Source organism: Pinus tabuliformis, chromosome 8 (genome assembly GCF_031772625.1).
Source record: "Pinus tabuliformis cultivar Carrire ecotype Pingquan chromosome 8, CPIR1, whole genome shotgun sequence".
Lineage (NCBI taxonomy): Eukaryota > Viridiplantae > Streptophyta > Pinopsida > Pinales > Pinaceae > Pinus > Pinus tabuliformis.
The window spans coordinates 140,654,322-140,681,339 of record NC_142294.1 but is presented as its reverse complement, the minus strand read 5'-3'; positions in this window follow the sequence as shown (position 1 = coordinate 140,681,339).

Below are 27,018 nucleotides of genomic sequence, written 5' to 3'. Positions count from 1 at the left end.
CGTGAGGGATTTTTCCTTGTATGATAAAGACATCACCTCTATGTACATCACCACTACTGACAACACTTAATGCAGTGGCCTACACCATCTTAACACTGGGGCCCAGAGACATAGTCCCTCCTGGACGAACTCGGTTATCAACAACTTATGTTTTCATGTGTTGATGATTGTCATGTTCCTCTTCTTTACAGCATGCAGATGTATTCATTTATGTTCTCTTAAAAATGCAATTTAACACATCACGAAAGTAAAAGGTCTTGGAAGGCTCCTTTGTCACACCTGAACCTGGATCAAAAGAGGACAACATTCAAAGTGTTACAAGCAGGGTATTATTGGCCCACTCTTCATCTAGATGTGAAAAAACACACTAGTTAGTGTGATCGGTGCTGGAGGATGGGAAGGCCTACTCCAAGAGACGAAATGCCTCTGCAACCTCAAGTGACTTTCGATCCATTTGACAAGTGGGGCATGGAATTCATTGAGCCTATTGACCCTCCTTCAAAGAAAAAATAGTACATTATTGTGTGCGCTGATTATTTGACTAAGTGGGTTGAAACCAAGGCAATTAAGGTAGTAACATAAGAGAAGGTGGCTGAGTTCCTAAGGGAGAATGTATTCTACAAATTTGGGTACACTAGAGAGCTGGTCATAGACCAAGTCAGCTAGTTTACCTCCAACATGATCGAAGACTTGCTCAACCATCACAAGATCAAGAATATGAACTCCACTCCCTATCGTCCACAAGCTAATGGGCAAGTGGAGGTGACCAATAGAGCACTAGAGGGCATCTTAACCAAGGTGGTGAGTAGCAGTAGGAAGGATTGGGCAGAAAGACTAGTTGAGGCCACTTGGGCCTATAATACCACATGGAATACCACCACTGGATGCACACCCTATGAGCTGGTGTATGGGCAAAAGGCCTTGCTATCCATTGAATTTGAATATAACACATTAAGGATGGAAACCCAACTAGATTTGGATCTCAACAGTGCACAGAAAGAGAGATTGTTCCAATTGAATGGTTTGGATGAATTCAGAATGCAGGCCCTCCTACATACAGAGGCAGTTCAGCTTCAGAGGAAGATCTGGCATGATAAAAATATCAAGGAGAAGAAATTTCAGGAAGGTGATTGGGCATTGTTATATGATTCCAGGTATAAAGACTTCAAGGGAAAGTTAAGGACAAGATGGCTCGGACCTTATGTTGTGGAAAGATGCCATGATAATGGCTCAGTGCAAATCAAAACCATAGATGAGGAAGCTATTAGAAAATTATATATTATAGAGCAATCGAACACATAAAATATTGCAAAAATATAAACCCAGAAAATGAGTAAAACAAGAGACACATAGACATACATGGTTCACCCAATTTGGGCTACGTCCAGGGAGAAACAGCTAGCCCTTCCTTTTATATTATCCAGCAAACTGAAGGGATACAACCTACAATAGATCCGTTGTAATTCCCTCTTTGCTCTCAATCTCCTCTCTCTTCTTCACTTAGAATACAAATCTACATAGACGTAATACAATTCCCTCATATCTAGCGAGGGGTTGCCTTCTAGGGAAAAAAAACCCTAAATCAAACATAAATTCTACCATCATATCTCCGCCTAATGAACGACCCAAATTGACTTCGAAATTACAAAATTTTACAAGGCAATTTTACATCTATTTTTAGCTTCAGGGGCACTACCCCTGATCCCCCCACCAGGGGGGGGGGGCTCCCAAAGGTCGCAGCCGCCCCCCCTGGACCTCCCTACAGTGAATATTTTATGGGCATTGTTGCTGCCCCATTAGGACCTAGGGTCCAATGCGGCGACACCTTTGAATACAAAAGATAATCAGGCTCCACACCCAACAAAAGCCATTCCTTTACTTGTTAATGGACACTGATTGAAAATGTACGGGACACCTTTATCAAAACAAGAGTTCGTTGATGATATTAATAAAAAATTGATGATGGTGGAGAAAGTTCCAGCTCCTCCCTCATCAAATCACTGAAAAAAAGGAAATAAAAAAGAATAAGGACTCAAGTGAAAACCTCTATGAGGTGCCTGAGTCCCATCTTTGGGTTGAAAACCTCTTGAGGTGGCCGAGTGATGACAAAAAAAAAAGAGAAAAAAAGAAAAAAAAGAAAAAGAGAATAAGAAGATCCTTGGGTGAAAACCTTTCTTGAGGTGCCCAGGGAAAACAACTAGGGTGAAAACCTCTCTGAGGTAGCCTAGTTTGTTTTCAAAAAAAAAGGGAAGAAAAAATTTCTTTTCTCATGAAATTTCCATTTTGAGGTGGGCGAGAAGGACGGTCAAGGAGAAAAAGAGGATCCCAAGGAGGCCCCTGCCACTCACATATTTATTCTCTTCACTCCTTACCATGCATTCCTTCATCATTTTCGTCATTTTCCCACTCCGTTGCTTCGATTTATGCAAAGACTGTGTTTTCTACAGGATCCCCTATATTCCTACAGGATCCCCTAAAAACCTACAGGATGATCTTGTAGGAATTACAGTGACCCAGAAATCCTACAGGAAGTAATCTGAAGGCATATCGACTTGTTAGGTCCCTAAAATTCACCCTATTCATGATCTAGCACCTCACCTCATCCACCATCATCATCCCTTCACTCACCATTCAAAAAAAAAGAGATCAGTTTCCATAGTTTTTTTTCTTCAGTCTTCAAAGAAAAAAAGGGAAAACGGAGAAGAGTAAAGAACGTCACCCAAGTTTCCTTTTCTCTCCACACTCCCACTCCTTCTTTCCATCCCTACCACCATCCTCACAACCCTAGCAAGCAAAATGATTAAAGAATTCTGAGGGAGAAGCAGCTACAGGACATCCTATAGGAAATCCTGTAGCAGCCTATCCCACAGAATGCCGATCACACCAGCAACACGTCTTCAGCAGGATGATCTAGGAGCTCCAAAGTAGTAGCATCAGATCTTCAACCACAAATACCTACAAAAAAGAGAGAAATCATTAGCAGACAGAAAGAGGAGGAAGAAGAATGGCATGCAGCAAAAATACACAACAACACCTCTGGTCTTAAACAACTACAACGTAGTATTGAAACCGTAGGTAAGTATCCCACTCGCTCTCTCATATGCATCATGTAGTAAAAAATTGTAATACAAGATAGTTGGTTTATAATTGAAAAGGTGACCAGTTAACTTGGAGACTTTCGTTCAGCCAACACATGCACAACCGGGTGTCCTCTCACACGTGGCTGCAGTCAACTCAAAGGAAAAGAAGGAGTAGGACAAAAAGTGGTTAAACTATGGATCTACGAGGTGGGAGCTGTTTACGAGGGGTTGGAAATGATGAGGTGGTAGTGGGGACCAATAGTCAAAAAATGGCAATGTAGCTTTGCTACTAGCGCACCACCTCACCCCGAATACCATAAGAGGAAATAAAACATCATTCCCTTGCATTCATGCATTTCACCTACTCGAAATTCCCTCACTCAAGTCACTCTCACAACCTAGGCCACCCACCGGAAGCAAACATCCATTGTTCACTGCACAGGAATTCCTACAGGAGCATGCACATGTATTCCTACAGGATACACAGAGACTGTCTATAGGATTGGCAGAGAAGAGTTCAGAAGGGATATCATGGGAATTGGCCACTGCAACTAGTCTAAAATGGCAGAGTCTAAAATTACATTCCCATTTGCAAGTAAATGAACTAGGGATAATGTAAATTTGAGTGAATTTAGCAACTGTGTGAAGGGAATTAAATACACAACTAACTCTGTTTTTCTCCTGTATTTGAAAAATTGTTTCAACCTTCTCATTTTTTCCTCAAGCCTCACCAGCAAGATGATAGGAGGGTTTAATAGGAGAGAGCCCACAAACACTGTGAGGATCCAACAACACCCCAAAGCGTTTGAAATCTTCACGAGACATAACTGGATGGGGTTTTTCGAAAAAATCAGAGGGTATGATGATGAGGTGGCTGAATAATTTTCTCTCTCCATCACTCCGCACAATAGAATCCATGCCACTGTTGTAATAAGGGGCCTCAATATAGATCTCACCCCTGAGCTCATCAACATAGTCACCACACTTCCCTTAGGAATACCATGGAGAAAAGAAGACAAAGGAGATAGCCAAGTTGCTAAAAGAAAAATATTTTTAGAAGGTGAGGAACCCACTGAGGATAAAAATGGAGTAAGGAGAGAAAGTCTACCATACCCATGGAGTGAGGAAGGCTACCAACTAATAAAATACATCTCATGTGAGTGTAGATATAGTGTTTTCTATGGCTATCATTTCAGGATCCTTGAAGAATTAAGATTTGGAGTAGAAACACCCCCTCACCAAAGGCTCAACATACCATATTTCTTGCTTCAATCACTCATAGACTCAAGCATCAAAGTGAAGGAGGGGAGTTCCCAAAATTAGCACACCATGGGTTGAGTGGGATCCTCATTGAAGATGCCCTCCAAAACCTCGGAACCCCTATAACATGGTCAATTTTCAGAGACATGCTAGCAGAGGGTGACATAAAAGCTCTCACTTATGATGTCAGTCCTACTGTCAGTGAAGAGGAAGTAAAACAGGAAGAGGAAGATACAGAGCAAGATAAGGATGAGATGGATGATGAAGGAGTTGACACAGAGGAACATGATGAAGATGAAGAAGAAGAGGGAGAAGAGAAGGATGATGATGAAGAAACAAAGGAGGAAATTAAGGAGGAAACTGAAAGAGATGATGAAGATCTATAAGAAGAAGAAAACAAGAAAGACAGAGAGGAATAAGGCAATATAATAGAGGGGATAGAACACAAGGAGGAGTCACTTAGGGTGTCTCCAGAGGTCACTGGGAGAGAGGCAGCAACTGCCCTCACTTCTCTCATCACCCTAATCAAGAAAAGAGGAAAAAGGGAGAGGTAGACCTGTTATGAAACCAGCTCAAGAAAAAGATAGAAAAGATAGATCAACGCCTTAGAAATCAGCCTCTTCGAGGGGTAAACCTCCTTTACATTACATAAATGAACAATTCTTAGATGATACAAATGAAAAGACCTCCTTTCTATTCATAGGAGTCCAAGGGATCATAACATAATCAGAGTAGACATAACAATAATAATGTGAGGGCACAATAATGACAATAGTGGGCTTCTATGGGGTACAATAGTAACAATATGGGCACTACGTGGGTACATCAATATAATAAGTGGGTTGTACTAATAATAATAAGGGGTTACATTAGTAGTATAGGGGCCTAACATGCCCCTCTCCTTCAAAAAGCATTGTCCTCAACGCTTAAGTAGTTCTTGATGCTTCTGTATAAAATTCTTGTCCTCCCATGTGGAATCTTCAGCGGCTAAGTTCTTCCACTTGATGAGATACTCTGAAATTGATCGCTTTCGTAGCTTTCAGGTTCTTTTTTCTGTGATTGCTCCAGGTTCCAATATGATTTTTCCTTCCTCTTCAATTTCTGGCAATATTGTTTGAATTGGGATCTTTTGCAACTTTTGAATAAGTGGCCATACTTCTTCGTCCTTCTTCCATTCATCCCTTGCTTCGTTTATCTAATCTGGTTGGATAATAGAAATAGCACAAAACAATGCTTCCACATCCTCATCCTTGAAGAGTCTTCCCATTCGGTAAGGTTGCCATTTTTTAAGTGCATGTAGTATTGCCAAAATTTCCTTCTCATAAATATCTTGCTTGAGATGTAGCAGTAAAAATACCCATTCACCTACATCAAAAAAAATTTCACTACGATGTTGATCTACCTGTTGTTTCATTTGATTTTGCACCAAAGTGGTGTTATCCTTTAAAAGTTGGAGAACTTGTTGTTGATGCTCGATGTGATCTTTCACTGCTTGAACCTTTTTCTTCTTGATATGTCCTTCTATCTCTAGAGTTTGAGGAGTGGTAATTTCTTCCAATCCTTTACAAGATATGGTCAGATTCATTTCTTCTTTCTCGATGTGATCTTTCACTTCTTGCACCTTTTTCTTCTTGATATGTCCTTTCTTGAGAGTTTGAGGAGTGGTAATTCTTGCCAATGCTTTACAAGATATGGTCTGATTCATTTCTTCTTTCTCTGGGGTGGGGTCCTGGTGTATATCCTCTTCTTTTGATGTTTCTTGATCCTTTTCTTCCTCCTCTTCATATTCTATGTAAAATAATTTCTTCTCGGCACACTTATGACCTTTAGTGCATTTGCTATCACAATTGTAACAAAGCCCTTTTTCTCTTTTTTCTTCCAATTGCTATGGTGTAACCCTTGTAGGTTGTGGCAGGCTAGGAGAAACAACACTTCCATCTTTATAGTTGTGAGGGGTATGCTTCCTGGTTTCCATAATTTTTCTTTCCACTATGTCACAAAGCCCTTTTACTCTTTCCAATTGTTTTGGTGTTGCTCTTTGTATCCTCATAATGTGCTATCATTTCCTCCGTGAAAATTGACCACGTAACAAGTTGTTTATGAGAACAAAGCCCTTCATACCATAAAAATTGATCCGGTTCTAAATATGAAGATGCAGTACATACCTTTTATAATAGTGGTACACCATGTAGACAAAAATATTGCTCCATCTGAAGTATCCAATTTATCAGATCCTTGCCATCAAACTTCCTCATCTTGCTTTTTCTTGATTTTAGGAGCTTGATCTTGAAACGACTTGTAACTCTGTACTTTTGGATCTTTAAGTCCTGAAATTGCAATCTATAGTAGCCCTCTACGTCCTCTTTCCAATGCCACAAATTTGATCCAAATTGGATTCTCAAAGAATGAGTTATGTGAATTCTCCCACAGTGACCTGATTATAGACTAGTTCAGTAGAGCGAACTTGTATGACGTGCCACGAGTCACTGTTTCAACCTTTTGCTCTGAAAAATATATAGAACAAACTATAGTCTGTCCTCTTTCTATAAATTCTTACGAAATTTCAATCTGATGCTCATAGTGAAAGTTATGACGATTTTTCCCAGTTCACTTGTTTGGAATGTAATTCAGGAGTCTGCAAAAAGACCAACTTTCTCAGATCATATCTCCGTAAATATAGCAAGAAAAGCTCTAAAATTTGGATCCAAGATTTAGCGCGATTTATTCTAAATTGGGTTTTTTTTTTTTAGCTCCTGAAACATCACAGAAAAAAGGATATAGCGAAAATTCCACGATGACCTGTTTGGAGCAGCGAAATCCTAAAATCCCAAGCTCTGATACCAAATGTTATGAAACCAGCTCAAGAAAAAGATAGAAAAGATAGATCAACGCCTTAAAATTCCGCCTCTTCGAGGTGGCAACCTCCTTTACATTACATAAATGAAAAATTCTTCGATGATACAAATGAAAAGACCTCCTTTCTATATATAGGAGTCTAAGGGGTCATAACATAATCAAAGCCGACATAACAATAATAATGTGAGGGCACAATAATAACAATAGCAGGCTTCTATGGGGTACAATAGTAACAATATGGGTACTACGTGGGTACATCAATATAATAAGTGGGTTGTACTAATAATAATAAGGGGTTACACTAGTAGTATAGGGGCCTAACAAGACCCCATTATATTTTAGGACAAGAAATAGCACAAGAATAAGACAGGGGAAGCCACAAACATTAACCAAAATTCCTGTTGAGATTGAATATTCCCCTACACAAAAAGAAAAAATGTCCTCCCATAAGTCTCCTATCACGTATATGAGGAGGCCTACTACTAGATTAACTTCCTCAAAGGGTAAGTCAATCCTACAGGATCCATAGCAAAATCTACAGGAAGAAAAAACAGTCCTACAGGATACTTTGTTGAATCTACAGGAGGCACATAAATTGGAAAGGAAGGTAAGGGAGCAGCAAGAAGCTAAAGAGGAGGACCCAGAGACAAAAGAACCTAGCCCCTAACCTAACCTGGACTCCTGTACTGGTTTATTGAAGGAGGTAGGGTCATACTGTTAAAGCTCCAAATCTCACCCTTGATACTTGTGATGCTACATTTATGGCCTAGGGCAACCCCTCCTTCTAGAATTGGTCCAAATACTTAAAAATAGTGTTTTATTCCCTGTACGTGATATTTCCTTGAGCTAAACAAGTGTGTACGTGGTTCAGTGTATACCTAACCCATGTATATGTCTTAAAACACTTAAAAAAATTAAATCTCCTTAATTTCGGGTGGAGATCAACCTGTTGATTACCTATTAGTGCCCGTGGCCCCAACTATTCCCAACGAATTCACAACTAAAAAACTACTTTAGGAGAAGAAGAAAAAGGCTTCAATGGGAAGGTCTTAAAGAGGAGAAAAGAGAGAGAATTACTCTGCTGAGATTATCCTTGATCAACTCTAAAGATCCCTGTGCTTCTAGCACTTCCCACACTATAGGAAACCCTTGTTTCCTTGAGTTTTGATGTCATTTCACTAGTTGAGATAACCTTGTGTGAGTCATGGAAGGATCCTTTTGAAGAAATGGGATTGGACGGACCCAGAGGACGGTTCTGCTTGGAGCCAGCAAGAGGAATATTCAAGGGATATCCTTCCTTGCTTTGTTTTAGTTATCTGCAATAAAGAAACATTTTTCTTGTTCCCGGAATAAATCTTCTTTATGCATATGATGTTATTGTTATGGTTTGCATATGAATAATTGTTTCAATGTATAATTAACCATCTTTCAATATGTTGTAAAGTTGATTTCTATATGATACTTTGTCCATATATTGCTATGCTTCTTTGAATTGGTTGTTTTGTAGGTTCAATGATAGAGAGGAACTCCAAGAGGGTTTGGACCCTAGCTGGATCTACTCGAATGAAGGACCCCTAGGTACACATCTCTTTGCATAGTTTTCTTGTTTAAGTATCACGTCTATGTGGAATACTTGTCTTTCATTGTAGATAACCCCTCACTCTGTTAGGGTGTTGATCTAAAGCCCTAGGGGACTTAGTCTCTCAACAGAATTGGCGGCTCCGTTGGGAAAAATAGATTCCGATCCGTAAACTAACTGAAAGGGTGTAAAACCTGTGGCAGTCTTTACCAAGGTTCGGTATGCCCAAAGAGCCGGATACAACATAAGATGCTAATTGGACTGGTTTTTGTTGATCTTCCTTTGCAGGATCGTCTTAAGGGTTTTGTTCATAGCCTCGACCTGTCTAGTAGTGAATGATCATTTCGAGCAAGTGAGTATTTGCCTTCATGTTCGGCATTTTGAAGAATTTTAACAAACCACATCCCCTCAATGCATCTAAGGCCTGTTGTTCATTCATAACCTTATCATCAACAGTGGCCTGCTCCCTTTCCCTCCAGGTGATTGTCATCCTGAGAAAAAAACAAGTTTGGACTGTCAGTTTTTTGTTTCGAAATTAAAATTGCATATACGTGGGTCTGTTTTATACTTAGTCACGTCTAGGGCCTGCGTATACGCAGGTTGCATATATCCAACCCGTGTATATGTCGCGACAAATTTTCTTAACATAAGTTCAACGGTGAAACCTTAATTAAAATTCTTAAAAACAATCACAAATTGATGCAAGCCAAGTTTGGGGTTTACCTGATGATTTTGAGAAGATTTGAATGTCAGATTCGGCGAGGGGCAAGCTTGCTTCTTTTTCTCCACTCCTTGTGCTCTCAACTCAAATGGTAACAATGGTGAGTCAAAAGGTTATTTTATAGACTTTGAAAATGTCATTTTTTTTTTCAAAATCTCATGTATATTTTAACTCGGGAGCTTGAATTGTTGAGAATAGGTTGGTTTTCAGGACTTTTTGGACGCTTCTTTGAAGATTTCAATTCAGTTCCATGACTGTTGACCCGTCATGGTAGGTATCGTTTACTTACTGGCATATAGGTTAGGGAAGCCATTATTTCATTGCATTTTGCATAACTAGCCCCCATCTGCTGATATACTTGCCATAGGGTCGATCCCATAGTGTCATCGTCAGTAAACCAACTTCACTCTCTGACTTTTTAAACCTTGACATGATGGTAGAGTCATCCGTTTCATGGGCATCGTAGTTAGCACCTCACTGACATTTGTTGCCCATGCTGCTTCATTTGAGTAGGCTCGGGAGTCCTCTTTAGTCCCGCCATGACTTATGCGCTGAAGACTCATTCCTCTTTGCTTCTTCGCTTCGTTCTGGCCTTATACCCTAGAGGCTCCTTCATGTTGAGTTGTACTACTGCATTGCATATTGACTATTTGCACCTTTTGGCCTTTAGCCGGCTTCACTTGGACTCGTGTTTAAGCCAACTTTTGACCAAGTCATTTGCAAAATCAAACTTGCAATCCCTTAACTTCTGCAACTTGACACACTATGACCCATGGAAGGAACATACCTTTGAGTGTCTTTGACCAGTTTTCGCCTCCCTGCATTGAGCATAGGATTGTTCCAATCCCAGGAACTAGATCATCTACTTCACCGACACTCATTCTTTCCACTATATTATAGCATTCTTTTATTCTTTTTCAAGCTTAATGAAAAAGACAAAAAAATTATATATTCCAAAAAGAGCGGGAACGAGACAATATTTCCATTTATTGTTGGCAGCTAGAGTCGTGTCGCCCTTGAACAAAGCACTCAAACAAAGTGTCTCCTCTGTTTGGGTGGGATTTAGCTTGACTTAGGTATGCCTTAACCTTGTTATTGAGTCAGTCCTCCTCCGATTGGTTATCTCTTCCAATCATATGGAGAGTTCGTTCATGCCTCCTACGTGACGAGCTTATACAAAGTTATCATATGCTGCCACAAAGTCATCATTTGAGTCGTGCTTTTGTTCAAGGGAAGTAAGCCTGAGTCGGCCTCTCTGCGGTGTCTCATGACTCATTTTTCAATTGGCCATTCCTGGTTGTCAGTACATTATTTCGTATCACATCAGTTATATTGGTCCTTTACTCGTGCCGATTTGAGAAGGTCCCATTGACTTCTTGCTGGCGGGTCTTGTCCTTATCGAAGATGACACCTTGCTCTGAGGACAGACCTAGAGCCACACCATGGACCTATTTTCATTATTGATAGGTCACCTTGTGTCAGCATCGATCAGTATCATGGGTCTTTAATTGAGTGGTTTCCCTTGTGTTCGATGTTAGCTTACATTATCGCACATTGGGATTTGTGCAGTACCTTGGTTTCCATTTGACCCTATTGGTGGATACCTCACCTCTGTGTCAGCTTTCATTATTGGTTGGTTCAGAGGGTTTCTATCATGCGCTAGCTACATTTTGTGTATGTTGGAAACGTGCTTTGGTTGGGTTACTACATTTTTTTCATCTGATTCCTTCCACATTATTCGCCTGCAGGTTACACTCGTGCTAAACTGATGAAGGATTCCTTAATGCCTTCCTTCTAGAGGATATTTCCCCATTGACTACGACTCATTGCTCTGGGGCAAAGGTCTAGAGTCCATTTGGCAGTACCTTAGGGTTTGCAGTCATTAGTGGTAGATCCTTCACTATCGACAGTGGGAAACCATCATTGTCTCTTGATCGATAGATTCTTCCAGGTGTTCGAATTTAGATCATTTATTCACACTTGTTAGATTGTACTGGGGTACCTTGACTCTCATTATAATTATTGGTGAGTAGTCTTGCATTTGTTAACGGTATACATCAATGACTGGTAATCAAACTATTTCTCACATGGTCAACTTCTGCTCATTCATTCCCATTGTGTAGAAATGTACCACGGTGGTTGGTGAAGACCTTGGGTTGCATCAACATTCATTGGTTCACATGAGAGTTGCTCCTATTGCTGCCAGTTGATACCATTCCACCTTATATGTTGCAGTCATTCATGGCAAAATTTTATATGCTGACACCCGAGTTTGCAGTGTAGTATCATCTTATTCCATCATGTTCATTTGGTACTATTGGGATTAGTTTTTGACATCAGTGATCAACTTCATCTTTCAGCTTCATTGATCTTCTTATATGTGATATTCAGACATGTACTTGTTCGATCGTGATCAGATGATTCATTATGTATTTCCAGTCTCCTATACTTATATACTTAGTGGATCCACTTGTGCTTGATATGCGGACATGCTTTAATTTCTCTAAGCATGGGTATGCCTGCCTTAGATAGTGTTTCTTTCTAATTTCCTTTTGTGGCTTGGCAAGCTGAAATCTGGTGAAGTCCTTCTCAGTGTTTGACAGGTTTCCTTTCAATGTACTTAATACATTTCGGCCATCATGTACCCCTTCTGACCTCATATATTAGGGGGCATCTATTATAGCTACAAATCTCACCCTTGATATTTGTGATGCTACATTTATGGCCTAAGGAAACCCCTCCTTCCAGACTTGTTCCAAGTACTTAAAAAGCAATGTTTTATTCCTTGTACACGATATTTCCCTGAGCTAAATGCATGTGTACGCGGGTCAGTGTATACCCAACCCATGTATATGTCTTAAAACACTTAAAAAAATTAAATCTCCTTAATTTTAGGCGGAGATCACAGGTTTTTCCTATTTATTACCTATTAGTGCCCATGGCCCCAACTATTCCCAACGAATTCCAATCTAAAAACCTAGTAACTTTGGGAGAAGTATAAAAAGGCTTCAATGGGAATGCCTTAAAGAGGAGAAGAGAGAGAGAATTAGAAGAGAGAGAGAATTACTCTGCTGAGATTATCCCTGATCAAGTTTGAAGATCCCTGTACTTCTAGCACTTCCCCCACTACAGGAAACCCTTGTTTCCTTGAGTTTTGATGTCATTTCACTAGTTGAGATATCCTTGTGTGAGTCATGGAAGGAGCCTTTTGAAGACTTGGGATTGGACGGACCCGGAGGACGATTCTGCTTGGAGCCAGCAAGAGGAAGATTCAGGTGATATCCTTCCTTGCTTTGTTTTAGTTATCTGCAATAAAGAAACATTTGTCTTGTTCCCGAAATCAATCTTCTTTATGCATATGATGTTATTGTTATGGTTTACATATGAATAATTGTTTCAATGTATAATTAACCATCTTTCAATATGTTGTAAAGTTGATTTCTATATGATACTTTGTCCATATATTGTTATGCTTCTTTGAATTGGCTATTTTGTAGGTTCAAGGATCGAGAGGAACTCCAAGAGGGTTTGGACCCTAGCTGGATCTACTTGAACGAAGGACCCCCAAGTACACATCTCTTTGGATAGTTTGCTTGTTCAAGTATCATGTCTGTGTGGAATGCTTGACTTTCACTGTATATAACCCTTACTCTACTAGTGTGTTGACCCAAAGCCCTAAGGGACTTAGTCCCTCAACACATACCTCAAAAATTTGCCATCTCACTATTCTTCGAGCTTGAGAAGGAGAGGGCTAGAACTCACTGATGGATGCAGATCACCAAGTCAAAGGGGGTGGAAGACATTGAGAACATGGAAGAGAAACTCAAAGAAATTGGTAGAGAGCTAAGTGGCTTAAGAGATGGAGAAGCTATAATGAGAAATCAACTATAGACATAAAATGCATGGTTGAGGGGACAACTGTAGGAGATAGAGAACCAATTAGCATGTATGGCCAGCCTCTCCTTGGAGGAAATCCAGTGTAGGATGCCAGCTAAATCCTATGCTCTCTACCTCAAAGAACAATGGTTGCAGTTTCAGATTAAGACACTAGCATAGAGGGGAACCATGCCATTTTAGAACTACATGCAGTTTATTGATATTTGTGATCAAAGTACACTAGAGGATAGGGCCAAAATGGCTGAGTTCTATTTGCACAACATGGCCTCACATACATGAATGTATGGGACCCTAATGCCAAGCTAGGAGATCTACAATTAATGGCTTTGGCATCATGGATGGACTATGAGGAATCAAGAGCTACAAAAATGAAAAGGATATTGGCAAGAGAGAAAACTGAACCTATTTTTATTAGATCTAAACAATCAAATCCCATGTCCCTCATCAGTACCCATAATTTGATTGGAAATGATCCTCCGCTGGCACCTAAATATCTTGCTGCCCAAGAGCAAGCAATTTCGCATTTTGAGGACATGTTTAGGCTACTAGGAAATGATAGTATACAAGCTTTCCTTAGGATATGGAACACACTACCATACAACTTAAAGACAAGAGAATATCACTCCCCTCAAGGGTTGAGAGAGGCACTCAACAGGACACCTATGTATAAACAATCTAAGCAAAGGTTGAAGGTCAATTGGATAGGCCTAAAACTTAGTCCACCACTAATCTTAGGGATGCTAGAAAGGAGAAAAGAAGAAGAAGAAAAGAGGCAGTGGGAAGAGGTAGAAAAGAAATCAGGCTTCTATGAACAAGAAGAGGAGACCACAACAGAGGCATGGGATGTCAGAGAGTCTACTAGAGCCATGAAGGATATGGATATTGACTAAGTTGCTCAAAGGATGAGCAACACTTTCAGTAAGGCGTGATGATAAGCCTCATCGTTGGGTAATTATATGGGCCTTAATTCACATCCTAGCTTAGTCAAACCAACTATTCTCATAACTTATTGCATGCTTTTGATTATATTTTGTTTATGAGATGAGTTAGAGTTGGATATTTTGCTTTGTGGTCTAATGTGCATTTAATGCAGAATTAAAGGAGAAAAGTAAGGAATTTTGGCAAAGACCAAGGTAAAAACTCGAATGGGACAAGGGAGAGGGATTATAGGAAGTAAATACTCCTCATTTACTACCCCTCCATTCGAATATTTGTCCATCAGCTTGGAGTGCAAACAGCAAAATCATGAGGACTAGAAGGCCGCCAAGCAAGTGAGAGACAAAGCACTAGTTTATCTTGAGTTTGGGAGTCGAGCCTCCCTAATTTTAAGTAAGTCGTTGGAGAATGTAGATGTATAAGTAGAGAGGCCTCTGAGCTCAGTAGGATTCAGATTTTTATTGTAAAACTCTACTCTATTTTCGAGCTGCAAGACTTGTGATAGTTTTTTGATGTAATTTGTTGTTTTGGTAATAAGAATGAGTATTGTTTTGGGCCAGCACTGAGTTAACTCAGAGAGCTGAAGCTCTTGGGTTAGGGCTCAACCCTAGCATCCAAGGCTCCTCTTTATTGTACATGTATGCTTAGTGTAGATTCATAGCTTAGTTGTTAGTTTGCTTATTAGATGCATTTCAATTACAAGTAGTATAGATTAGATTGAATGTGTGATAGTTTTCTTCCATTTGTACATTCTTTCAAGTAGCAAGCTAGCAAGGAGAAAAAGGATTACCACAAGGTTGTCAGCAAGTGTCTCGGCCTCACTTCCTCCCTCTGGGACCACGACTTGAGGAAGGGACCCTTTAGCAGCCCCAAAAACACAAATTTCTAGTTCTTTTATGAGATTGGGAGTTTGTTGTCTTTAATTCAGTATTTGGGTAATGTTGCAAGGAAAATTTCATTGTCGTCTTTTTCCATCTCCATTTCAGCAACTTTCTTCATGCATAATATAGGAAATTAATTCATGCTTCTCTAGTTTATGAAAATGTATCTTGTTGCATAGTTTTTTGAAGACACACATATTTTATGCAGAGCAGGTGCTTCAGGAGGAGACCAAGACTTCATAACCAACAGCCACCTTCCACCTCATCCACCTTATCCATCCCTTGTTTCACCATCACCCTCACTAGTTTTTCATCACTTTTCATTGAAATTCTCCTAAACACATTGAGCGAATCTAGCCATCTCTTATCTTGGATATTGACTCTTGAGTGCTCCTAGACCTTCTAACACTCCATTCCACCCATCACACGCCTTTTCCAAGCTTCCCAACACCTCACAATTATCTCTCGGTTGTATCTTGTAGGTTTCATGTAATTCCTACATGCTCGTCCTGTAGGTTTCTAGTACATCCTGTAGGTTTTCCTGAAACAAACTATTTTGAGGCTGAATTGATGTGAAACCTCTAGGAAGTCACAAAAAGCCTCCTAGGACCCATCCACACCATCCAACCACTTTATAAACCTTCTAGCCATCCTCAAGCACATTCCATCCACCTGTCACATCCGTAATAACAATTAGTTTACATACTTGATTTTTCCTAAAAAAACCAAAAAAGTGAAAACAAATTTAGTTTAGTTTCTTTCTTTTCACATTAGTCTTGTTTGATGCTTTTTACTTCTGCAACTTAGATAATATCATTTCTTTAGTGTTGATTTAGCAATTCTTCTTAGCATAGCTTCTTAAATGGTTAATTAGGGTATGGTGTGGTTTAGCATTACATGTTGACTTTTTCCATTACTGCAATAGAGTAACTCTCTTAGAGTAGATTTTCCCTTCTTCCATCAAAGAATCAAGCTTCTTCTGACTCTATAGGAGTTTGGCTTGGAACCTAGTGGTCTCTCGCCAGCTGAACAATGACAACAAGAAAAACCATCACTTTTACTTGTGCATACGGCACTGTCACCTCCAAGTTTGTATGAACCCCAGGTTGATAGGTAAATCTGGTAGCCCAGGAGTTGCAGTATCCTTGCTGTAATGCTAGCACTCATCACATACGCTACTTGGAAGAGCCGAACCAATGTGTATATGCGCCTTCACCAAGGTGAACCATAGCATAGTTTTGAAAATAATAGCTTATAATTTCACAGCTATTCCAGACTTCATACATACCTAGATCATAACATATAAAGGATAAAACATGCCTTAGCATTCAGATCTAGCCTATCCATTATTAGACCACATAATGATAAGTCATTTAAGTTCTTATGATCCTGATCCATCATTAGATCTCATCCATTATCAAACAATCAGGTGCATACTTAATCCAGATCAAGAAAAGCATCAGATATTCATTACTTATGTACTTAGCCCTTTGATCTTATCCTCCTTATATAGTTTTAGCCTTTCTCAATGCCTCAAAACAAAACAACACTTAGAACCTGTGGTATTCTTAGATGGGATCAAGTAACCGCTATTCCACTCAATATTGTGGGCTAATACCATGGTATTGACCCTTAGTATTCTTTTAACCATAATTTTCCATCCCATATGTGCTTTTCCTGCCATGAAAGTGCATGCATACATTTACACTCTGTGAACCTGCTTGTATACACTGCTTGGACTAGGTGAACCCGCGTATACAACTTAACATACCTGAAAAAATTATTTTTCCTCAATTGCTTGATTCTGATCTGTAGTCCTTTGTTCCTGTTCTTCTATACCATTACTCTATTACCTCTAAATAGACCTGTTATAAGGTGAGTTTTCATTGTACATTACTTCTGAACTGATTCCTTTGAAATTCCCTGTATTTTGTCAGATCTGTAAACAAAATTACCATGCATTCTGTCACGTCCTGTTTCTACTTTTATCAATTAGTTCATTCAAGAAAGAACAACTTTGATCAAGGACAACACACACTAACAATATCCCTATATCAAACCTTTGACCATTATTCTGTTCCATCATTTTGTCACCTCTGATCTCTCCTGTAGATTCATCTAGTTATGATATACTTGTTCTGCTACAAGTGGGTTGCCATCAAGTACAACACATGCATCATAATGCCAACAAGGTGACCACAAGAGCATAGAGATGTGGTGGTTGTAGTCTGAGGTGGTTGCATAGGTCTAAAAATTAGGCCAAGATACCTCAATCGTATCGGTGCATAGGGTCAAGTTTCCTTCATATCTGAGTAGCGGTAGCCAAGGAAGTATTGGGATCATTTTTTGTGTAGATTATTGTTGTTGTATATGTGCATAGAAGATTTTCCTAAAAGAGGCGTTAGGACAATGTTTTGGGTGCCTAAGTATAGTGACTCATGAGCTATTGAGTTATTATTATGAGGAATTTTCATTGAAGACCCTAATTTAGTTATATTGGAGGATAAATTCCACTGTTAGAGGGATGATTTGATTGGGCCTATGTTCAGTGGCCTTGGTAGAGATTTGTCATTGATAGAAGACATATTTATGAGCTAATATATGCAAGAAATTATGAATTAATAGAGGACCTTTTTAGTAGCTGAGATAGAGGTATTGGAGCAACAATATTCTCTGCGTCTATAGGTGGAAAAGGACCTACTAGGCTTTCAAGACAAGTGGACTAAAAAGGGTTGGTGTAATCACTTCTTCAACAAGTAAATCAAGTTGTTCTTGTTCTTGGGAAGATTGATTTTTAAGTGTTGTTGACATCTAGCCCTAGTTTTCCTTATATCAGGGCTAATTGTAAGGGCCACGATCCTTGGTAAGGGAACCCTATGTTTTGTTGTATTAAAGCTTTAATACAAGTAAGTTTTGGGTCATGTATATTCTTTTGTACTTCATTAAATTCAATGTTGTAAATTTTTCATTGTGCAAAGTGATTGGTGTTGTGGAATTTTAGTGTGTTTGTGATCATGTTTTAGACATAGACTTGATTCTGAATTGCCAAGGAAAAATCAACATGGTATCAGAGCTAATTTGAAGGGATAGTTGAATCAGAGTGTGCACAACATACAAAGCAAGAGGGAGTTGTTTTCCTTGTTTTTCAAGGACTAAAAGCATGGGGAAGTTGGTCATGAGTCTTAGGTATGATGATAGATTGAATGGCTTGTCCAACTATAGTCCATGGAAGGAAAGGATAAAGCTTGTCTTGTTGATGAACAAGAAATGGGAGTTTTCTAACAAGGATATTCAAAATCCAACCAACCCTAAGGAGTTAGAGGCATATGAAGACTTGGATGTGAAGGATAAGATCATCATCCTCAATGGTGTCAAAGATCACTTGATACCTCATCTAACTGGGAAGAACACCACACAAGAGATGTGGAAGGCTCTTCAAGACTTGTTCTAGAATAAGAACAAGAATCATGCACTGGTATTGAGAGAGAATTTGAAGAGCATGAAGATGTTGGATGGAAAAAGTGTGGCTTCATATCTGGCGAGACCGTCTTAAGTTCAAGATGAGCTAATTTCCATTGGATATAACCTTCCAAAGTCAGAACTAGTGAGTACTACTTTGAAGGGATTTTTCGAGGAATGGGAGCCATTTATCAAAGTGATTATCTTTCGAGATAAGTTCCCGGATTGGAATAGGTTATGGTATGATTTCATCCAAGAAGAACTGTGGGACAAGGATCTTCACAAGAATAAGAAGTCTGGTAAAGATAACACGACTCTTGAAGGAAATATGAAGGGTAAAAAAGGAAGGACTTGAGCAAGCTGAAGTGTTACACATGTGGTGAGTATGGTTGTTATGCGAGAAAGTTTCCATATAAGAAGAAGGGAGATAATGAGAAGAGGAAGGAGATAGTTAGGGATGCTACATCTTCAAGTGAGCTGGATGACTTCTCGAGAAGGTTGGAGGAGGGCTTTTCTTTGGTTTCTTATTTCTTTTAAGGTTCTATTGATGAGCTTACATGGTACATGGATAATGGAGCACTAAAGCATATAACAAGTTTGTGTGAATTTTTTGAGACTCTAGCTCAATGGGACTTGAAGTTGCACAAGGAAGTTTGTGACAAGAGTCAGAAAGTTGTCAAAAGGTTAGGTGTTGTTCCATTCATGACGGATTCAAATGGGAAGTTACAAGTTCAAGATATACTATGAGTACTGAAGCTCAAGTAAAACATGTTGTCTGTCTTAGTGATCAAGGCGAAGGGGTTTGAGGTGATATTCTAGGATGGGAAAGCAAAACTCAGGCCGAGAGGCTCTAACTCTGCTAGAGATTCAATTAGAGGTACGGAGCATGGTCTATATAGGTTGACGAGAAAGTCTATAGATGAAGGGAAGAAGTAGGTTCTAGAGACTCAGATGGAGTCCAGTTTGACCGAGAGTTTGCAGGTTCAGATGAATAGTATGCAACCTAAAAAACATGCATCGTCAATGGGGAGTAAGGAGACTTCTACTGGCAAGAAGGAACTATGGAATGCCTTTAAGGCATTTCAGGAGAAGAAGAAGTGAGAAACTTCTAGTGGTAGGGACACTACTAAGGATACTATGGTTCAATATACAAGGTATGCCTGAGTGGTGGATGCCAAAGATTGAGCTAGTGTTGTTGAAGAGTTACTTCTGAGAGGTGGAAGTACCTCCCTTACTAAGAGGGAGTGTTGAAATTTTTAGCTTGGGAGTTACTCCCACAACCCCTGAAGTATTGGGTTTGTATTGATTTGACCGATAGAATGTGGTTTTGTGGGAAATGTACCCAAGAAGTGGGCGTTATAACTCCATAATTTCTTAAGGTTGTGAAAGAAATTGCAAAGGTAACCACAGAACCACTTTGGAAACTAGGATCTAGCCCTGCCAACTTTAAAGAGGGATCTCTCTTTCAGATTTAACTTTGTTGATTTTAGAATTTTAGGCTAGTTGTGAAAGTTTAGAGTTTGGTTTTTGAATTGGTTTGGTTGGAACAACAAAGGAAGGCCATTAGGCAATGGAGTCAGAAGGGTTTAAAATGATCACCTACAGAAATAATCAAGCTTAAGTGAAACATGTCAAGTTAGGCATACTACTAGATCCTTTTTGTTTGTGAAATGGAGAAGGAGGAACAAATTAACATTCACTTTAAATATAGAGAATTGTTACCTGAATTCTACATTTAAACTTCAGTGGAAAAAAATTATATTGTTTTAAGCAAGAATAGAGTGTTATGAAACAGATTCTAAACTTAATTTTCTTTAAAACAATAGAGGAAAGAAACAGATATGAAAAAATAGAAGTAACAAAATTACAGTAAGAAGCACTTCACCAATAGATATGACACATGAATCCTAGAACAACTTTCTTGTATTGATACAAATGGTCACTTAATCTCAATTATTAGCTTTACAGTAAATGGTAGTATTTCTCAGTACAAATCCCAACACTGATACTTCGAATTCTGAAGTATTTATAAAAATTATTACAAAATATCTTCTTCGGAAAATATCTAGAATTGCTTGCAAAAATATCTCAAACTTATTACAAAAACATAACCTAAATCTAAGAAATCTGAAACTACTAAACCTACTGGCATTATTTCCTGGGTTGTTGGTGATGACTGGATTTGAAAAATAGAGGCTTTGCTATTGATTTTCTTCTCAAGGCTCGATGACTATTTACTCTAGTAACTCACACCATTTTATCCATTTATCTTCATCTAGAAGTTTAAACTTAATTAACTTTCAATATGTCTCATCAACCTTTGTGTATTTCTCGAAGGTAGGCTTTCCAAGAAGCAAATGAGTGATTTCATGTTTAATTAGTAGGTCGTAACTAAGGCCTTCCATGAATGCTTTTCCTGTGATTGTACCCATAACCTTAGCAATTTTTCACTTGTCTCTACCAATGGAGTACAATTTTTGTTGATAATATTCAAGCTTGACCAATGTATCTCCCATTGATTCTAGACTAGGTAGACCTAATGATCTAATATATTAAATTTCTTATGAAACCTCTGTATGATGGTGCCCAAACCGTTGCATTTTCTCTCTAATTGCAACATCAAGTTTCTCTTAGTGAGAACCTTTCTCACTTCCATGATGGTGTATCTAGATCTTCCAATTCTTCTCTAGATTTTGAATTTAAAAACCTTATCAAAGTAGTGGCATCACTAGGTTTGGTGCCAAGGTCCCTTTTCACATCTGTTAAGAGTCTCTTTGATTTTTGCATCAATTCATCTTGCTCAATGATGATCTCAATGAATGGCCATATCTTTGTGATGGCCTCATTTATCGCTAGCTAGATGTTCTCTTTAGCTTGTGCCATGGTGTTAGCCATAATGGATTGGTTTTCTAGATATTATATCCTTTGTGTGAGCCTGTGTGTTTTCTGTAACCCTTCCAGATAGAAAATATCCACTTTAATTTTTGTTCTTGCAAATTTTTCAATTTTGTAGTGAACTTCTCAATCTCTTGGTATTTAATGGACATGTTTTCCATTTCTTTGGCTAAGTCTAATGGTTTATTGTTGGACTGTCCTTTTGCTGTTGTAACTGATGCGGAAGTTGTTGCCGATGTTGATGCCTTTACTGTCGATGTACCTGTCATTAGAGTCACAACCAAAGGAATGGCCTGCACTAAAACTGCTTGTTGTTATTTTTCTTTTAGGAGTATTTCCATTTCTTTCTCCATGTTAGCATTTTGATTATTCAGTTCAATAATAATTTTGAACAGATTCTCTTTTTCCTTTTCCTATTCTCCATAATCCTTAGTATGTGGATCTTCAGTGGAGGGGAGCTTAAGCTATTTTCTCCATGCTGTTATGTCTGCATTTTTATTCTTTATAATCTCCTTAGCTACTGCTATATTGTTGGGATCATATCCCAATTTAATGATCAGATCTTCCAAAGACTTTATCTATGTGTATTTTTACAGAGAAGAAATCCTTTCCAATTTTAATTGTGCTGAATGTTGTTTATAGAGACTTGGAGCTTAGTTGCATCCATAGCTGAATTTGTGATAGTGTTGTAAAGCATCTCACCAGACTGCTTATGGAAATCCATTTGGTCTATAGGATGGATCATATCTGTATCGAAAGAGAAAATCGATTTCTTGTAGTCATCCACTGATCAAGGATAAGAAACTTTGGGCTCCAGGAAAACAACTTGCATTCTTATCTTCTTAGTTTCAAAAGGCCGAAAGAAGCCTATGCTGGGTGGTGGCTGCTTTCTTCCAAAAATATGAAAATGTAGTAGACTTGAGTGCTTGATTCTTTGATTTAATTTCTTTGTATGTGGAAAAAATACTCTGATATTTGTTTCTCTATTCCATCTCTCTTGTTGGTGATGAAACATGTGTATCTATTGTTATTAAGGTCATCGAAGATACAATAATGGTCTCCTCTCTACTTAACACTGAAAGTATACCTGAGCCTGTTAATATAATAGGTTGTTCTTGTTTTGTACTATGTTGTTGTGTCTCTACTACATCCATGATCTTCTGCCTCTTATTGTACACTATGAAATCCTTTGTTGAAATATCTATCACTGAAGAGGGAATGGTTTCCCTTGGTATTTTTTCAAACTCTTCCTGTGGTACTAGTGTCCGTGAAGTTGAAAACACCTGTTCTTCGACCTCCTATAATGTATTCTCCTGCCATTCTTCATGGCTCATGAATTTCTCTATCTCTAGTATGGAGGTATGGACATAAGGAGCATACCTCTATTCTACCCTCAATTTAGAAATTATACCAAAAGGGTCATAGGACCATGTAAAATTGTGCTTGAAGTTCATCTACTTCAAAATGGAATCTACTTCTTGTCGTGCTGACCTTGCATTGCATGTGAAGGGACATATTTTGTTTTATTTATTTATTTTTAATTGCGATTTCTTCTTGGCTGCCAAGAAGTGTAGTTGGTCCATGTTGATCATTTTCCTAATAAATTCTAAGGCGAAAATGCGAATTGGCACAAACTTGGGGGGTTTATAAGGGGGCAATTAAAACCCATATATCCTAATCTCTGTATAACTATGGTTTTAATACCAGTCTCTTTTGTTGGTCTGGTCACTTAGGGGAAAAATTCTATTTATCTCTAGATGTATTCTTGGTTTTGCATCACTTTTTAGCAAACTAGCTACCATATGAAAAAATTGATCCACAAAATCACTGAATGTGAATTTAGTGTTGTTCTTCTTGACCAAGGAGGTCTAGTGAATCACGGATTGGGGGTTCCCTTGACTACTTTTGTAGATGAAAAGAAAACTTGCTTTATTGATAATAAATAAACAAATACATATGCATACTTGTTTAGCCAATTTAATGTCTTTAAATTGTCAATCATAAATTATCAACTAGGGTAGGTATAAGGATGAAGTACATGTGCAGTATATGTGCTAGAATTTATTTCTTATGTCGTTATGTTCTTGTTAGGATCTAAAATTAAGATTAGCATGGAGATGGTGTCGTTAATTATATTAGTGTCTTAATCCCTAAATTTATCAGCTAATTTCTTAGGAGTTATTCTCTATTGAATCAGTTTATGGATGATATGAGAGTGATTCTAGACTTTACTTGTGTTAGACTGTTTTGGATTTTTGTCTTGAATTTTTATGCTGCAGCTCTAATTTACTAAGTGCAAGAGAAATCTATTCTATCAAATTGTAAAGGAATACTGTCTAAATTCAATTGCTAAGGAGAAGACTCTCACTCTTTTACTTATTCAATTTCATCCAAACAAGACACTCTGAATAGTAGCTACGCTATGAAGTAAAAAATAGTTGGACTACACTAGATAAAAAGAAAATGAAATAGCCACACTATACTAGATAAAAATAAAATAAAATAGCAGAGTTAAACTAGGTATAAATCAAAGGAAATTGCTTATGCATATAACGATTCACTGGCGAACTCATCATACTGCATTTCTTCACACAAAACAAAGTATTCAAGTAATGAAAGAATATAATTACAATCGGTTAAAGACTTGTTACTGGTCGTACGGGCCCTCCACAAATTAATAGACAATCCCCAATCAATGCAACAAATTGCAAACATGAAACCGATTCCATTACTTGAAAACGAAACTTAACAAGTTGTTCTCTAAAATTACATGAATCAACGTGCCCCCAAAACACAGTGCGGCCATAGTTTTTATAATAAGTCTTTGGCATAATAGTATGAGAATTTCAAGCCTAAATATATTTATTTCGATCAAACTATATCGCTAAACAATCAATTTTCTATTCGGAAAGCAAATCAATAAGATTTCGTTGAAACTCGGATTCTATCCCGGTGACAATCTTGTAGTTGACTTTGGGGGTTGACTGTGATATCCTACGACCATCTTGATGAATTGGTTCGAGGGAATAGGAAGGAATCCACGAGGGGACCATTCCTTATCCATCTGTATCTTTCTTCACTGAGCTGGAGCTTCTAAACCTTGCAAACAATGGAGGCAGCTGTAGAAATCTAGATTAGCTGTAGAAACAGACCAATTCTATAGCCGAATGCATTCTTTAACAAAACAATAGGGTATATAGACAAACATGAAGAAGAAGACATGTAATTTCTTACCTTTAACAAAACCTTGTGTCTATTGCATTATTTAGGTGATAAGTATAGGAAAAAGGGAGGAAATATAGGAAAAAAGGGATGTCAAGGTAAGACAATCTTTGGACTCTACATTCCCCCATGCTGGAGGTTTTGTATGTCCTCATACACTTCATCATTGTCAGTCACTTGTGCCTTCTGATCATCACCTCCAAGATTCACTTTCTTCTTCTTTCTGGCAACTATTGGCATCCTTGGTTTTCTCATGAGAATTTTGTATTTTAAGTTGATAATTTCTCTTTGCATTTTCCTATTTTCCTTCTTCAAGTTTTTGTTCTTTTTGTAACACAAACTTAAATGATGGATGAGATTGTCACTTTTTGCAATCTAGATCTCACTTTGTGCCTTCAATGCTTGATTTTCATTCTTGAGATGTATGTTCAATGTATCCAACTCAAAAATATCTTGCTTTAAAATGTTTGAAGATGAAGGTTCTTATGGTTCATTGAACTGATTGCTCCCTTCTCTGGGAATTTGAATTATTTCTTTAGTTGTTGTCTCTTTTCTTTCCAATGACTCTATGTAGTCATAAATCTCCTGTTGAACAGGGTCAACACCCAGACTATGCACTGGGCTTCTTAGAGGTGAGATGCAAGGTGGTGGCGACACTCTCGGTGATGATTGTGGTGATCCTCTTGGAGAACTTTCAGGGTTTTCAGTTGGCTCATTTTCAGTTGACTCATTTTTAGTTGGCTCGTTTTCCTTGAGATCAATGTATTCCGTAGATTTTGAGACTGCCTGTTGCACTGTGCTCAACCTTGTGTTGGGCATGGAATCCCCCCAAGACATGTTTTGGGGCTTAAAGCCTAAGTTTTGACCAAGTCTTTTGTAAAAGCTCCATGAATTGTGGGCGCGGAGCGCGAAATTATGATAGAGACACAGGGTTTTCCGCCCTCGTTTTGTAATGTAATGTCGGCTTGATAGACCTACCCATGGTCTGTGGACCATGGGATTGTATAAATAGAGCGAGGCTCTAAGTGTAAAAGAGCATGACAAAGGATGATAGTATGATGAGTCTAAGTAATTGAGTTGAAGTGTAAAGTGTGTCTTTGGGTAGTAGAATAGGAGAAGGCTTTGTAGCTGAGTGTGCAAAGGCCTAGTAGCCTATAGCTGAGTGCGTGGACCCCTACAACTGAGTGCGCAGGGCAGGTCGAGTCTTTAATCATTAGAAGAATCAATAAAGATAAGTTTACCATATTTCTGTGTATCTTTTCCTGTTTTAATGTATGAATGGGTATAATTTGCAAGTATACTATTTAATTGTTGCGCAAACCCATATGAATTCTTTATATAAATAAATATAACGTAATACATCCAAGTACGCGAAGGTAATTAACTTCTCTCAGAATAGCGCAAAGCGCTACCCTAGCAGCGTAGACCTCCACAACCCCTGGTTAGGGTTGCGCGAAGGCAGTACACTAGGGTGGAAGGAACATGGGAGTGCACGAAGTGATTTACACATTGGGACACAGAGTTGGACCAGTTGAACCTCTCAAACATCTCAAGGGTGTGGAAACCTAGTTCCAACACCCTCCCATACTACTTCGGGTGAGACCTCGAACTGTGCTCTGCGTACTATTTCTAAAAGGGCTAGTAGTATAGGGATTTGTTTGGATGATTAACTTCGAACCTGGGTCAGGCCCCAAAAAACCAACAAATGGTTCTGTTTCCGGGACTGGGATATGCATAGGGATGTTTGATGTCGTATCACTCAAATCCGACAAAGAAAGGAATTGAAGATTGGTTGGACAGGAAGATTCACAAGTTCGTGGCATAGGAAAATAGGAATCCGCAACTATCAAAAGAAGAGTGGTTAGACTGCTACTTATACACATAGATCCATAAAATTTTCTTCACATCTTTCCCTACTAAACTATATGAGTGGATCGTGAATCTAGCAGATAGCCAAGGAAGGTGTAAGCTTGACAGACCTATTGTGCGGACTCCAGAATTGGTGCATATATTGGAAGCATCGGAAGATAAGATCATGCGCATTGTCGATCATTAGCTTGATTGAATCATAGGAGGTTTCATCAACGAGTTCACAGTAGATACTTCAGTTAGCTATAGCAAGGAAAAATGATGCTTCCTCAAAGGGTCGCGAGGTAAGTACGTTAAATATTTGAACACTTGGATTAAAATTCTACTGTGTTAGAAACAGGTTATGTGAATAAATTGATGTTT